The sequence below is a fragment of the Vombatus ursinus genome, unplaced genomic scaffold (assembly GCF_900497805.2).
Source record: "Vombatus ursinus unplaced genomic scaffold, bare-nosed wombat genome assembly UNPS02014768.1, whole genome shotgun sequence".
In the NCBI taxonomy this organism is placed as follows: Eukaryota; Metazoa; Chordata; class Mammalia; order Diprotodontia; family Vombatidae; genus Vombatus; species Vombatus ursinus.
Window position 1 is genome coordinate 37,588,797 of NW_020954546.1, and position 15,869 is coordinate 37,604,665.

The following is a 15,869-nucleotide window of genomic DNA, read 5'->3' on the forward strand; positions in this document are numbered from 1 at the left end:
TTATCTATCCTGTCTCTCTGTATCTATCTGTCTGTCTGTCTATCTATCTATCTATAGTTAAGTCTCATCTATATTAATAGGCCTTTATCCACTCCTGACTTTCATGACTCACCTCCTCTCATTCCAGAAAGTCACACACAGGAATTAATTTATGGGTCTTAGCCAGAGCTATGTAAGTAAACAGGACTACCAATCCTTTCAGTTACTCTGACAAACTTGATTTGGGGCCCCAGGGAGGAAGCTAATGACTTGTAGTTACTTTGCTATTGTTTTCCGAAAACAATTTGACTTCCTTTCTGATAGCCTCCAAATTCCTTCAGTATGCATTAAGGAGCTGGGAGCCAGGGGAAGGGCTGAGCCCCAGCCAAAGCAGGGTGTACAATGCCATCTGGGTAAGATCACTTTTATGTTCCAAGCTCTACAGTGTCCTAAAGGAATGAAGGGCAGGCAGATGTGGGGGCATGACAGATCTGGCCTGGGGGCTATGGGGAGTTACTCACTTCCAAATCTTGGGGACTTAGGCTCAGAGGACAAAGCAAACAGAAAGGTTGGTCTTGACCCAGGGAGTCTGTCAATATTAACTTGTATCTTATTTGGAATCCAGCCTGTGATGTGATTGGGTTCAGGTGGGGATGGGGAATCACCACCTTCTTATCCCTGCCCGCCACCAAACATGCCCTTCAGGGTGAACCCTATTGTCCCACATTGTGCCCACTCCTAGAGAGGAACCTCAATAGTGGATAATCTCCTAGCCCTGATTGACTCTATGGATGCCTTCAGCGGACCCATTAGAATGTAAGTTCATTGTGAGTTGGAATAAGAATTGTTTCATTCTTTGTACTTGTATCCCCAGGGCCCACTGACTTCAGTTCCTGGAACACAGTAGGTGCCAAATAAATATTTATGGGGCAGCTAAATGGTGCAATGGATAGAGCACTGGTCCTGGGGTAAAAAAGACCAGAAATACCAGAGAGTTCAAATCTGACCTCAGACATTTACTAGCTGTATGACCCTGGGCAAGTCACTTAACCCCTGTCTATAACTGGAGAAGGAAATAGCAAACCACTCCAGTACCTTTGCCAAGAAAACCCCACAAACAGTTGGTCCGTGGGGGTCACTAAGGGTGGGACATGATTGAACAACAGTAAATAAGCTTTTGCTGGTTGATTGGCGAGAGTTATACTATATAGCCTTTCTTATCATGTACTTGATGCTCACAGGGACTCTGTTGGTTTGGTCCACTTCCACCCTGGTCCTGGGGTAGTGGTAGGGGAATGGTGACCACTACGTCCCAGGTACCCAACTCAGGTAGGGTCAGACCAACATCTGTAGAATGGCCCCATTAGAGGCTCCACTCAAGTATGTTCCTGAGAATATTGATTTCTGGATAGGAGTTTGGAAGAGCTCAGAGTTGGGTGCTTTTGAGAACAAAGGAAATAAAAGTATTATTGCCATACAGGCAAACCTAGGAACCATATTATAAACAGACAGTCAGCCAAATCAGTGGAAGGGGTTCACAACTTTATAACAGGACTTGGTCTAGTCATAGTGTATTAATGATGTTATTGTGAAATGACATTGGTTGGAACAACTTGATGAAGGTTTTATCTTGACAACAACCTGTTGAAATATTACTTGTTGTTCAGTCGTTTCAGTCATGTCTGCCTCATCATAATCTCCTTTGGGGTTTTCTTGGCAAAGATACTGGAATGTGTTGCAATTTCCTTTTCTAGCTCATTTTACAGATGAGGAAACTGAGGCAAACAAGGTTAAGTGACTTGCTCAGGTCACACAGCTAGGAAGTATCTGAGGCTGGATTTGAACTCATGATGGTATATTCCTGATTCCAAGCCTATTTACTATCTACTGTGTAGCTGAAATATTACTATAATACCTATTTTTGCAGAAGAGGGAAAAGGCACAAAATGGTGAAGGATCCCAAGGGTCCTTTCTAGCTCTAAATCTATGACTCGCTCAAGGTGATCCAATAGTGGTAGACCTAGTTCTTGAACCCAGGTATCCATAAATCCTAACCTAGTGAGTGGTCTTGCCAATTAATGACTCCAATCCAAAGAACAGCCCACTTCACTTAACCCTGTTTGCCTCAGTTTCCTCATCTATAAAATAAGGTGGAGAAGGAAATGGTGAACCACTCCAGTATCTTTGCCAAAAAAACTCTAAATGGAGTCACAAAGAGTTGGACACAACTGATCAACTAAACAATAATGACAGCAACCACTTGCCCTCCCAAAAAACTGGGGGCAATTCAAACTTATTATTTCTTCTTTTGAAAAGTAAGCAAGAAACTGTAACTTTTTTTGGCAAACTATTTCTTCTTTCATAACATAACTAATATGGAAATATGTCTTACATGATTGCACATATATAACCTATATCAAATTGCTTACCATCTTAGGAAGGGGGGAAGAAGGGGTGGGAAAAATTTGGAACTCAAAATTTTATAAAAAAATGAATGTTAAAAATTGTCTTTATGTGTAATTGGAAAAAATAAAATACTACTAAAAATGTAAAAAAAAAAAAGTCAGCAGGGTTGTATCATTTTTGTGAGGAGAAAGGTGGTAACTCCAACCGTCTACAGTAATCTCCCATTCCTGAATGGAGAGATCAGGAATGCCTTAGCCAAGGTCTTATAGTGTGCATGGAGGTTGAACTGCCATCCTGTGTGTTCCTCTGGAAAAGGTCTTGAAGAATGTCATAAGATGAGCTCTGCTGACCTATGTCTCAAGAGCCTGATTGTGTTAAAGATGTTGGCTCAGTCAAATCAGATCTGAGTAGCCTGGTCCAGCACAATGCCATTGGAAAAAGAATCAGGCCTTGGGTGATTATCCTTCCCATCGTCCCGGACCCATTTTGCTTGCTAAGGTTGCCTTCCTAGGGACTCAGCTCAAATCTTTCCCCAAAGAGTCCTGAGTCAGGAGGACCCAGGAGATTCTGTGTGCCTTCAGTCTCCCCAAGCAGACCTCTGAAACTTTGTCTTCAGCACCCAGACAAAGTGAAAGGGTCATGGGATCACTCAGAATACCAGGGGCAACGTGGGCTGTTCCTTTCATTTTCCGTTTCTTGGAACAGGGTGTTCTGGCAAAGAGAGACTTGTCTAATTTAGCCAGTATCTGAAAGGGAAAAGATTTAAGAGGGGACTGCTTAAGCCTGCAGTGTCTATGTCTTTACTTACAATGGGGTGCCGAACTGCACTGGCTGAAAAGCATGACCTCAGCTGGCTAATTGAGGCTCCAATTACCCAATATGCCCTCCCAATGAGTCACTGGGGATTCACTGCTCTTGCAATTAGACCACAGGAGGACTTACCTGCAAGCTGCATGGCTGAGAAGGCATGAGGGGAGATGGCCCTTTTAACATCTGGACCCAAGTGTCTTGGGAAGGAAAATGAGAAACCAGAGATTCTTAGGATGGAACAGATTTTAAAAGGTCTCCTAAGTCATCCCTGTACTTCTAGGGAAGACTATGCCGCAGGTATTGTGGACAGAGGAGTGTGTTGCAGCCCAGATTTCTTTAAAGAGTTTGAGGGAGATTGTATTACTTTCTAGGGTAACCCATGTTACTACTTAACAAGCTCCTCAGTCAGAAAACTCTTTCTCGTGCCTAATAGAAATCTCTCCTGCCACAGTTTGATTCAGTCCAACCTAAAGGAAGAGACATTTATGAAGCACCTACCCAGAGGTAGCTGTGCTAAGTACAGTCAGGAGACACATGATTTAAAGAAGATGCTCCTGTCTCCATATGGCTTAAAGTCCAGAAGGAGGATGAGATGGACAAAATTTCTGTACTACAAGTTAGAGACAGATTAAGTTGGAAAGAAAAATGAAATAGAGTGGCATGAGACATTTAAGGAAAGAGATTGCTTCTACCTGCAGTAATCAGAGAAAATGTGATGGAGGGGCTAGCCCTTGAGGGAATATTTGAACAGGTAGAAATGGGGTAAAGATTTGAAGGTGAATATAAAGGGGAGTCTGGCCAAAGCATGGGTTTTGTCTCCCCAACAGGAAGCATGTGACACTTGTAGACAAGGGGCCATGTCAAATCCTTATTTGGTCCCATGTAGAACCTAGCATGGTGCTCGAATCACAGTGGGCACTCAATAAACGCTTGATCTATTGGTTGATATACCAACAGTCTAACGTCTGACTCTGATTCAGCTAGGTTCCAATTAGTGTGAAAAAGGAATTCCCCTTGAATAGGTTGCATTATTTGAATTCCCACTCCATATTTCTATTGGGCTGGAGCCATTTGTCATATTTTGCATAATTATGCAAATTGTGAATTTGAAATTGAATTTTGAATTTGAATTCAAACTTTGAATAGTGCTGACTTGAACACATGTGGTGCTCTAAGGGACTGATTGTTTGCACTGATCAGGACTTAGATACATTTCACTGTGTTGTAGAAGCACCCTAGCTTCTGGAAGGCTGCGCTAGTGGAGACCAAGCTCTGACAGGAAGGTCCTGCCAACCAGGTGACAAAGAGGAAGAGGAAGCATTCAGGAAAGTGAAGCACAGCTAGGGCTTTTCCCAAAATGGTGGTCCTGGGAGGGAGTCGCCAGTGAGGAGAGCAGGGCCCCAGGGCAGAGTTTTCTCAGAATGGCAATGTGACAGGCTAGAAGAAGGAGGGTTTCACGGGGAGTCCACAGGTAAAAGTTCTCCTTAGCCTTTTAAGACTGTGTAAATCCAAAACTGAATGCCTCATTCTTAGGACCCAACCTATGCTGAGTATCAAGGGTAGAGGGTGAAGGAGGGAATAAGTCAATGAAAGGAAAACAGACATTTTCTAAGGGCTATAGTTTGGACCGTGTGGCTACATACAACTCCGATATCACTAAGAAAATGCCCTGAGATTCCCAGAACGAAAATTTTCTTACATTTGTCAATGTCCTCATTTCAGCCTTGGAAGGAAATAGGCTAAGAATAAACCAGACTATCGGTGGCTGAGCAAAAGCAACCTTGCTCTGGGTCCTGAACAAGATGCCCATCTTAAGTAGAGTGTGGTAACTGGATAGCAGCTTGGCTCTCAAGGGCTGGCATGATTCAGGGACCGCAAAACTAGACCAGGAAACCATATGACTAAGTTTTATTCCTAGCTCTGTACCAAGTTACATCAATTTATTTGTCCCTCCATTTCTCAATCTACCAGATGAGATTGGTCATGCTTGTTCCTGATTTTACTCTCTCTTTGGACATATTGGTGTTCAGTCGTATCATTCTTATCTGACTCATGATCCCATCTAAGGTTTTCTTGGCAAACATGCTGGGGTGGTTTGCCATTTCCTTCTCCAGCTCATTTTACAGATGAGGAAATTGAGGCAAACAGGGTTAAGTGACATGCTCGGGGTCACACAGCTAGTATGTGTCTGAGACCAAATTTGAGCTCAGGTCTTCCTAACTTCAGGCCCTGCAGGCACTCTATCTATTGTGCTACCAACCTGCCCACGTAGAGGAATCTTGTTTTTTAGATTTTCTGGCATTGACTACTCCCTAAATCTACAATCTCATGCATTGGCAGCTCAGCCACCCAGCATTTACAGTTCCATTTCAAAGCCTTCCTACCACTGGGGCTACCTGATTGTTAAAGGTACTGGGGATACTTGCATGGGTCCATGGGCCCTGAAATTAGTGTATAGGATGACCATTATAGAAAAGAAGCACAAAGTGACATGTTATGAGTTATGAGTTAAGAGGATTTGAGTTTAAATCTAGCCTCCGGTGTTTACCAGCTGTGTGACCCTGGGCAAGTCACTTGGCCTCTGTCTGCTTCAGTTTCCTCAACTATAAAATGAGATTAATAGCAGCACCTACCTTGTAGGGTTGTTGTAAATACCGAATGAGATACTATTTGTAAGGTGCTTAGCACAGGGCCTAGCACATAGTAGGTGTTTAATAAATATTGGTTTACTTCCCTTGTTCCCCCAGGCAAATCACAAAAAAGCTATGATTCACAGAAGGTGCTGATCTGGATTGATAGAGGGAGTTTTCTTACCACATACTCCCTAAACCAATGAAATCATAGATCTGTTTTTTTTTAATGATCATATTAACATTTTTGTACCCATGCTATCCTATTGTCTTATATTAAGTCCACAATCCACTAAGATCTCCAGATCTTTTCACTCAAACTGCTATTGAGCTATGTCTTTCCCATCTTGTACGTGTGCAGCTTTTTTTTTTTTTAAACTCATGGAAGACTTCGGATTGTCCCTCTACACTTCCACCCTCAAAATGCCAAGTCATAACTCCAGGCCCAAAGCTCTATCTGACCACTTCGCTGACTCAGGGCCTGGGGGCACTGTGAGGTTAAATGACTTAGCCAGCATCACACATCCATTAGAATGTAAACTCTTCAAAGGCAGGGACTATTTTTGCCTCTATATCCTCAGCCTATATCCCAGTGCCTGACACATATTAAATAGGGGTTCTTAATATTTTTGTGTCTGAATCACCCTGGTGAAGTCTATGAACCCTATTTAGAATAATTTTTAAGTGCATAAAATAAAATATGTAGGATTGCAAAGAAACCATTATGTTGAAGATCAATTATCAAAATATTTTTTAAAGTAAGTTTACATATGACGGCAGTAACCAGCACGGGTCATCAGAGCAGGTCTTGAACTGAGGTCTTCCTGACTCCAAAGCAGCTCTCTGTCCAACACACCACACTGCCCCTCAGTGCAGCCTTGGGCCACATAAATAAAAGCCTAGTCTCTAGTAGCAAAACAGTACCACATACCTGTTGTATGTACTCTGCCCTATGTGGATCACAGGTGGAACATGCTGGCATTCTGGGTTCGGCTCTGGGAGCCACATTTTAGGAAGAACGTTGATAAATGAAGGATGATTCAGGAGAAGAGAAGAGCTAATGGGACAACTCTCTCTCCTCCCTGCAGACCAGGAGGCCGGGAGGGCAGAATGTGCTCCCTGTATGTTGTCAGATGAAGTCACTCTATCCGATGGATTTGTTCCATGGTTTTTCTTTATTACAAAGGAAGGCTCAATTCCAGTGGTGTGGGAGGAGTGGGTAAATCCAGTAAAAATATAAGGAATCAATAATGCTTTTTTATTAATTAAAAAGGTGGAGAGTACACAAGAGTATAACTGTATAGGGGAAGCAGGATAAAAGAAGTCATCAGAGAGATGTATGTCCAGAAAAGAAAGTGGACTGGGAAGTATGGAGACTGAGGGATAACTGATGGGCAGTCCGTATGTGTCCCATGGTATCTAGGCAATGTCAAATGAATCAGGGGAAGGCCACTGGCAAGTTGGATGCATACCTGTTGAGGATTCACAGGAAAGCATGGTCTCAAGTATGAAGTAGATGCTAGCTGTACTGTTGGAGGGACTATTCACTTTGATGAGATTAGAATTCCATCCAAAGTATCAGATTATTAGATAAACAGAAGCAATTCCAGAAGCAGGTGACCCTAATGGTGTGGGGGTTAGGAACCATTCTATACTCTGATATGAGTTGGACTAGAACACCATTGAGGGCTCTCCCAACTCTGAGATTCTATAGGGAGCAGAAATAATAATAATAGCATTTATATAACACTTTAAGGTTTGCAAAGCACTTTCCATACAAATTTATTGTTTGGTTATTTCAGTTGTCTGACTTTTTATGACCCCATTTGGGGTTTTCTTGGCAAAGATATTAGAGTGGTTTACTATTTCCTTCTCCAGCTTATTTTACAGATGAGAAACTGAGGCGAGCAGGGTGAAGGGACTTGCCCAAGGTCACACAGCTAGGAAATGTCTGAGGCCAGATTTGAACTTAGGAAGATGAGTCTTCCTGACTCCAGGCCTGGCACTCTATCCTCTGTGCCACCTAGCTGACCTTTACATACATATATTATTCCATTTTATTTTCACAATAACCCTGACGATTTACTGCACCACCTAGCTGCCTCAGAAATAGTCATACTTAACATATATGTGTACCTATATACATATATACATACATATGCACACATACGACCTTACAATTTTTTCAAGGGAGGCAGCCATGTAAGCAGGACTATAAATTGTACCAATTGACAGTCTGGACTGAATTCTCTTACAGAAGAGTGGTCCATCAGAAGAAAGCAAAACAAAAACAGGCAAAGTTTTCTGAGCAAAATGAGATGAGAATGAAATCACCGGGTTTGGAAAACCCTGGATTCTGCCATCATCGACACATTTATTTTTGCTTGTTCGGTCATGTCTTTTCTTTCTCAGCTCCTCAGTTTACCCAGATGTGAATAATGACCACTAGAATCTCGTATATGCTTGCCAAGTCCATGAAGTGGCAAGCTGCATGGCGAGCATGTAGTGAAGAGTATGCACACCTTAGGAAAGATCGCTGGATTGGGAGTTAGGACACCTTGCTTTGCCACTCACTACGGAACTTTGGTTAAGACCCATCACTCCTTTGTGCCTCTGCTCCTTCATCTGTAGTAGGATGAGGCTAGACTAACTGCCCTCTAACATTTTTAGAGTTCTATGGATCCTTGGTGACTGGCTTACTTCATTTCAATTTGTTAATCACAACAGAACCGATTGATGACATGCATCAAATTATTGATCCATCTATGATCAGTGATTCGATCAAGGAACTAGAAATGCAGTGGGGAAGGAAGGAGAGAAAGATCTCTCAGTAACTTAAATCTAGTTCCATTTTTAGGGGCAATTGACCCTGACTGGTGTCTTCCTTGGTATATGGAGGCTTAGAAAGGCCCCCTACCTTTCTCTCGGAAAATTAACATTCAATGACCAGCTGATTTTAGGCATACATTTGTTGATCCAGTGCCTGGCACACAATAAACACTTTTAAGAAATGTTTTGTTGACTGATTTATTTCATTGACAGCTTCTTCTGTGTCCTTCTCGGCACCTAGCCTGGAGTTTTTCACATAGTAGGTGCCTACTAACAACTGCATGTTGAAAGAATGTGTCATTTTCACAATTTGACAGGAGCAAGGCTAGGAGGGAGATCTTGGGGAGCTTCTAATATTCTTCAGGTATACTTGGGGGTTCTGGAGTAAAAGGAACTAGAGGAAGTCTTAGCCTATGGGGCTCCAGGAAAGCCTTGCCCATGCGGTAAGGGAGGCGTGCACTCAGCTCACACACAGAGCTGTGAGCTCCAAGGACTCAGGGAGACCAGCTGTCAGAGGCGGGTTCTATCTCCTTCTGGGGAGATTGCAAGGAGGAGAAACTAGAAGGGGGGGGGGAATAACTTTTTAAATGAGAAAAGTTCCAGAGAGAGAAGGATAGAGAGAGAGAGAGAGAGAAGGAGAGAGAGACAGAGAGAAGGAGGGAGAGACAGAGAGGAAAAGGGTGGGAGGAGGAAGAGTAGGAAAAAGTGGGAGGAGGGAGAGAGACAGACAGATTAAAAGAGAGGGTCAAAGAGGAATAACAGACAGGAAAAAGAACAAAGACCAATTAAAAGCCGGGAAAGAGCTTTTGAGAGGGAAGAAAAAAAATTTTTTAAGAAAACGAAAAGTTGAAGAGAACGCAAACCAGGTAAGAACAACATTGGCTTGGGGGGACAAGAATTATGAGACATGGGCCAGCGGTGAGAGAAGTCAATTTCCAAGCTGGGTAGGATTATAAGTGTTCCTGTTACCCATTAAAAAAAAATGTTCTGTCACTACTGCTATGCCTAGTTGATTATTACTCTTGGTAAATATAAAGGGGAAAGGTTGGGTGGACCAATGGAGGAATTAACCTTTACTATTTTAAAGAGCTCTAGACACTCGGAGTTAAAGCCTACCTCTGACAGATGAGAAGGCAAAAGAGAGGCATCTGAGAAACAGGTTACGATTCAGGTCCAGGCAGTTTGAAGCTGAGCTGGAGAGTTCCCTTAAAAAAACGAAAAGTCGAGTGTGTTTTACAACGTTTCCTCTAGGCATGGAATCTTTTTTGAAATGCCTTCCAGAGTGTCTATGGAAGTGTTTTGGTTTTTTTCCCCCCTAAGGCATGTTGGATGGTTTAAAAATATTCCCTGCTTCGTTTCCTGCAGTGTATCATGTCCCTGCTGAGCCGCAGCGGCGTGTGAGAAATCAAACCTGCCGTATAGCTGCTAGTGGGAAAGAGACAGAGTGGAACACAGGCGGAGGAAGCATAAAGTAGCCCCTATTGAAAGTTTCCTTTTCAATTGTGTGCCGTCTAATGCAGGAGGATCTTGGAGCCCATGCCCTGTCCCTGAACTTCCTCCCATTGGCGTATAGCCCCAAACTTGGCTATGTACCAATAACAAAGTGAGCTTGGCACCAGGTTTCCTGACGCTCCTAAGACTTTACCAGGAATTTTAAAGAATTTAGGGTTTCTGAATATCTGTGTAACTAAGCACAAATCAGTTCTCTTCAGAACTCAGTTTCCTCCTCTGTAAAATGAGTTAAGTTGCCTAAGTCACCTCTAAATTCCTTTCCAATTCTGACATCCTATGATTCTGTGATTCTTGAGTCTTAAGCTTCAGTAGTGACCTAAGTTCTGCTCCCAGCTCCTCTACTAATTGTGTGGCTTTTTGACAAGTCACTTTCCCTCTTTGACCTCTGATCCTTCATCTGTAAGACAAGGAGGATGGACAAAATACCCTCAAAAGTCCCTTCCAGTTCCGACATTCTGTGATTTTTGGTTCAGGGTTCTCAGTATGTGATGTGGGTTCTGAGTCTGGCTCTTCTAATAACTAGGGCTTTGGACATGTTATTTTCTTTCTCTGATCTCAGTTTCCTGATTTGTAAGTTGAGAAGGTTAGACTAGATGACCTCTAAGCTGCCCTCAGGCTCTAACATTGTGTGATTCTTGAGTCTTTGCCCTCAGAATGTGGCAGGGGCTATGATTACTGGGCAAAGGATGGTACTAGGTGTAACCTATGGTATAGCACAGTGGAGAGAGAGAAGGTCCAGAACCAGAGGACCTGGGTTTAAATCTCATCTCTACGCTTAGTTCCTGTGTGACTTGGGACAAGCACTTAACTTCCCAAGGTCTCAGTTTCCTCAACTACAAAATGATGGAATTGGACTAAGTGGTCCTTGAAATCCCTTCCAGCTCTCTATGTGTGACCCTGTCCTGGGAGTTTATGAGTTAAAGAAAAAAAAAATACATGAAGCAAATAGTTTTGTCCCTCAGTGGTGTTTGTTTCTCATCTACTCTGGCACTTGGGATCCATTCCGGGGTTTGAAATTCATGAGCAGGAGTATACTTCTAAGAAGAGCCCTTTCGGAGCAGATACAAGGATCTGGTCATGGCAGAAGGTCCCTGAGTTTATACATTAGAACAGAGCGCATCTATAGCCCAGCTTCTGAGAGGCAAGATCCTCTAAAAACCTAATGGCTGCATGACAAAATTAATGTAGTGATCCTGCCTCTGGGCGGGGGATTTGGGGGATCCAACTTTGTCTATTTCTTCTCCACCAATAGGGTGGATGAAATCCAGCTGATTCAGCCAAAGATTTTCTCATATATGTATAGATAGACACGCACATGCACACACACACATATGAGAGAGAGAGAGAGAGAGTTGTTTAGTCATTTTTCCAGTCATGTCTGACTCTTCATGACTCCTTTTGGTGTTTTCTTGGCAAAGAAACTGGAGTGGTTTGTCATTTCCTTCTCCAGCTCATTTTACAGATGAGGAAACTGAGGCAAACAGGGTGAAGTGACTTGCCCAGGGTCACACAGCTAGTAAGTGGCTGAGGTTGGATTTGAACTCAGGAAGAGTCCTCCTGACTCCAAGCCTGGCATTCCATCCACTGAGCCTCCTAGATGCCTAGATAGATAGATAGATATATCTATTATGTAAACAAATCCATATATAAATCAAATATATACATATATGTGTGTATATATCTACATCTATAATAGCCAAATTGTTTTACTTTGTTTTTTTGTTTTTGTCTTTTTAAAATCATGGAACCTACATGTTGACAGATGGCCAGATCTATCCACTCATTGAGGATGTTGTAGAGGCTGTCTTCCTGTTCGGGCACACAGTAGGTAGGACTCTGGGGGAGCCCTTGACTTCTTTTCTAGCTATGAAATTTGGAGATTCCATGAATATCCAACCAGAGATTAAGAAGACTGACAGCTCCCCTTTTCTCCCTGTGCTCTTGATGCTCCTAAAGAGAGCCTTTGTCAGACCAGTCTTTCATAGCCAGGTGTGTATGTTCACCACTTTTCCAACCAGCGGCGGTTATCCCCCTTCAAGTGTCTCTAAGTAAGAATGACTCAATGTAGGGTTTGAGGTCAATGTTTTTTTGTCTGATCAATCAAAGGAAAAAAACACTATGTCAGCAGGGTGAAATCTATTCTGAGACAATTGCTTAGTAGTAGGTTGAAAGCAAACAATGTTCTTTGGGACAGTCACTCCAGCCCTTTCACTTTCCTTAAAACTATTTTTAGGCAAAAAAGGATAATCATTGATAAGCAATGACTAGAACTGTTCAGTATTTATCTTGGGGAAAAGAAACCTTGGGGGTAGGGGGACATGATCCTTTTTTTTTTTTTAATATTTGATAGTCATATGAATGATGGATCACACTTGTTTAACCTCAGAGGGCAGAACCAGGACCAATGAGTAGAAGTTAAAGGGAGATCGATTTTAGCACAATGTAAGGGGTAGGGGGGGAAATCCTATCAGAGCTGTCCAAAAATGCATTAGTATGCTTTGATGATAGTGAGTACCCTGTCACTGGAAGTCTTCAAGTAGACTTGGATGACTGCTTGTCAGGGATGTCATAGGCAAAAATCATACTTTGCGTAAAGTTTGGACTTGGTGACTTCTGAGATCCCTTCCAATTCTGCAGTTCTATGATTCAATATACATTGCTATCTCTCTTATTCGGGAAATTGATTAAATGTTCTAATTAATTAAATATTCAGATTAATTGAAAGCTCTACACTTTACATACCATGTGGGACAATCAGACTAGACAACTTGTTGATCTCTGAACATGCCCTGAAGTTTCCCACCACGATGCCTTTGCTCAAGCTGTACCCTCTGCCTTAAATGTTCTTTCTTCCCTCCCAACTCTACCAATAAAATTCCTACCCCTCTTATTAGGTCCACAAGTATCAGTTCCTCACTGGGAGGGATCTCTCTCTCCTTTGAATTTCCATGGCAAGTTGTATCTCTCTCATTATTGCATTTTCACATTCTCCCTCATTTAAAGTTATTTATGGACATGTGCTTATCCCCTTTACTGAACTGTAGCAGTCTGAGGACTATGTTTATTCTTCTTAGCATCCTCCATAACACAGGGCATGGGGTCTTAGATATAGTAGGCATTCAGTAAATATTTGTGGGATGAATGAGTGAATGCCATGGGTACATTAACAACTTCAGAGAATTCAAATATCATAAAAACTAAACATTGAGCACTAAATCTCTGCTAAACTTAATTAACTTTCTCTTGGAGAATTTTGAAGAACCTTCAGGATCTCCCTGTACTTCAAGATCTTTATCATGGACAGCAAGCATCGCTGTATTATATTTGTGTGATGGTTCTGCTTGATAGAGATTTCTGGTTAACTGAAATTTACTTCAGAGGGTCTTAACAGTTATGTATCACTTTTTTGTTTCTTTTCTTTCCTCTCCTCTCCTCTCCTCTCTTCTCTCCTTCTCTTCCCTTCCCTTCTCTCCTCTTCTCCTCTCTCTCTTTCTTTCCTTCTTTCTTTCTTTCCTACTTTCTTTCTTTCTTTTATTCTTTCTTTCTTTATCAAAACTAAGGGCCCTTTGAAGATTACTAGAATACATTTCAAGGATTTTGCTTTTCCTATCCTGGATAGGAATGCACCTGAGCTCATCAAAATGAGTCTGGTCCCATGTAGAAGCTTTCAGGTTCTAAGAAGTTTAAAGCTCATGGAAAACCACACTACATACTACATTAAAGATTTTCTGGAGGCAGTGGGGCTAGTTTGCAGCCTGTCTCTATGTATTCCATCCTCCTCCTGACTCAACGGTTACTAGCAAAGCAGGTCAGTAGTATAGGGGGCCAGAGAAGGCACAAAAGAGGAAATTATGCAACTGTGCTCTCTGGGTTCCCTCCAAGCATATTGTAGGCATGATGCACACTGCCATACTTTGCCATTCATGGGCTGTGTGCTGTTGGACAAGCCACTTCAATGTTTTAAGTTTTAGTCCCTTCATAGAGAGGTAGCTTATGGTGTGAGGGCAGTGCTATCAAGCTCACATAGAAATAGGGGCCACTGAATTACACATAAGGATCCCTGTGAGCTGCATATTGACTTAAGAAACCACATATTAGCATTGGGGTTTTTTTTGTATTTTTATTTTCTTAAATATTTCCCAATTATATTTTAATCTGGTTGGGCAGCGCTTGGGCATGTTGTGGCTGCGTGCTTGACACCTTGGTGGAAGGGATGCAATACTGGATTTTGGAATGCCAGGACCTAGATTTGCATTTTAGTTTTATATTCTACTACTTGTGGGACTTTGGAGAATTCACCAACCCTCCCCATTTCAAGGGGATAAGCCTCGGTTTCTTTATCTGTAAAGGGAACAGGTCGGACTAGCTGCTTTCCACGGTCCCTTCCAGCTCTAGGTCCTCTGATATTTAAAATGAGAGTTGTCGGACAAGATGAGCTCTCAAATTCTTTCCAGTGCCAATGTTCTAGGATTTTCTTTTTCCATGCAACTGTCATTATAGGTTCACAGATCCATAAAATGCTAGAGCAGAGAGAGAGTTCAAAGATTACATAATTTTACTGTTTTATTTTACAGGAGATGAAACTGAGGCAAGGAAGTACTAAGTGACTTGTGCAGGGTCATACAGCTAGTAAGAGTCAGGGTGTGCAGTGTTCAGTGTCAGACAAAATTTTGCCTAATTTTCTGAACTTCAGGTCCGAGACCAGACTCACATAAATTAGTAGAAGAAAGACTTGGTGGGTTTATTCTGGGATAGAAAAAAAAACAGACAAAAAGCCCCCCATCAAACAAAAAGCTCTCTGCCCCTCCCCAGCCTCCATCCTCATCCTTGTTACTCCTGAAGCAGAGCAGGTCTCTGCACACTGACTGTACCCCCCACTCTGTATAAGAATTTGAGTGCCAGCCCCAAACCTAAGGCCCTATATTGGCAGTCCTCGGCTAGAGCCAAGCAGGAGCTGTGAATGGAGTAGTAGATCTAGGTGACTGGGGGAAGAGTGGTTTGTTTGGGTTTTTTTCTCTTTTTAGCTCTAGGGATCACATTGCTATATATAGGATGGTGGAAGGGGTGACAGGTGTCAGTTAAGGGGATGGTAACTTGGTCTGATTAACATTCCCAGGATGCCCATGAAGTCGGTGGGGGCAGCCAGGCTGGGAGTCTCCATGCGATATGAATGTGTCTGTTTCTATGTCCCTGCTTATAGCCTGGCCTTGCCACTGGGGAGATTGACACTTTTGTCCTTATAATTGGCCATCTCAGAGAACTGGGGTATTAGATTGCAAGGCCTCAGTATACCAGCAGTTAAATTATACAGTCCTGAGTAGGAGATAAAATAAAACTAGTCACTTAAACCAGCCAGTGTTACCAATGAGAAGCCCAGAGTGGTGGTAAGGTGGGAGAATGGGGAGGGGGCATCCTAGTCTGCTTGGGCCTATAATACAACTGGGTGTTCTCAGAAGACTCCAGTAAGCCAATAGAAACAATGTCCAAGATCTGAGGTGAGCATCTCTACAGGAACCAATCAGAAAAGAGAGTGGAGGGTTTGGCCCTTTGTGTAAAGATTTAGACCTGGGTCCCAGGATCATTTGTCCCTCGAAAAAGATCCCCAGTCTACAGAGAAGAATTTGAAGGAGCCCTTTCTGTGTGTGTGTGTGTGTGTATGTGTGTGTATGCATGTGTGTGTAGTGTGTATATGTGTGTGTATGT

At 42.5% G+C, this 15,869-nt stretch overlaps 1 protein-coding gene across 3 annotated transcripts in view; it reads left to right on the forward strand.

The window, feature by feature from the left end:
• The first annotated feature begins 9,355 nt into the window (after positions 1-9,355).
• LOC114043144 (gap junction alpha-5 protein-like) overlaps positions 9,356-15,869 on the forward strand; it is a 34,832-nt gene continuing 28,318 nt past the window's right edge. The window contains exons 1-2 of one of the 3 annotated variants that reach the window (XM_027862111.1): positions 9,356-9,520; positions 11,929-11,994. The gene's annotated coding sequence lies outside the window, so the exon portion shown is untranslated. Of the gene's footprint in view, positions 9,521-11,928; positions 11,995-12,080; positions 12,156-15,869 lie in introns of those variants that run through there. The other 2 variants (XM_027862110.1, XM_027862113.1) reach the window with 2 other exon arrangements.